Here is an 819-nt window from a genome sequence, read left to right on the forward strand (position 1 = left end):
TTGTCATTGCTGAGTGTGTGAAAAATGTAATTGGCTTTATGATTCTTTTACGTTTTTGGTAGCATTGAATAGTGCTGAAAATCACATTGCTGTTGAATTTCCATGTAGTGTTGATGGAATTAAGAGACTTGAAACTTGGAGAGGGTGATACTAACTGGTGCAGCAACTCTAAACAGAAGCTACTAAGTGGCTTTGAATTGCAGAAAAATAATAATAACAACAAAATAAGTAATCAGGCCGAGGATGTAAAATGTGCAATTCATTTATGAGCTGCGAAGCTAGAAATGGGTCATGTAAATCCCACCCAGAAAGCCCTGAGTACTCTCAAACTGTCACTGTTTTGCGAATACCCCTAGGCTGACACACAAGCTGTTAGGACCAGTGTAATGAACACAAACAGCATCACTCACTTCCAGTCACTTCCAGAAACCTCTTTGGAAATTCTGTTGCGCTGCTTGAGCCCATCAGGAGGCACAAGAGCCACAACGGCCATTTGTGCTCTTCTCGTTGAGCCAATTTCAGTAGCCGAAACTCTTCGGAGACTTAATCTTAGCAGACTCACTGTGAAAGGCTGAAGAAAAGGTTGACATCTACCTTGCCAGGCAGCCCTGGGAAGCAGCTGCACCGACCCCGTGACGAGTGTCGGGGCCCGGAGGGGCTGCGGCTGCCGAGCTCCCGGGAGATTTAGGGATGCCAGGAAGGGCTGAGGGAGTGAACCCTGCGAGCTGGGCCCTGGGGCTGCGCCTCCCGCTCCCGCCGCGCGCCCCTTCCCTTCCCGCCTCGCCGCCCTGCGCGTGCCCCCCGCGCATGCGCCGCCCG

The sequence above is a fragment of the Chaetura pelagica genome, unplaced genomic scaffold (assembly GCF_000747805.2).
Source record: "Chaetura pelagica isolate M959 unplaced genomic scaffold, ChaPel_1.0 scaffold456, whole genome shotgun sequence".
Taxonomy (NCBI): Eukaryota; Metazoa; Chordata; class Aves; order Apodiformes; family Apodidae; genus Chaetura; species Chaetura pelagica.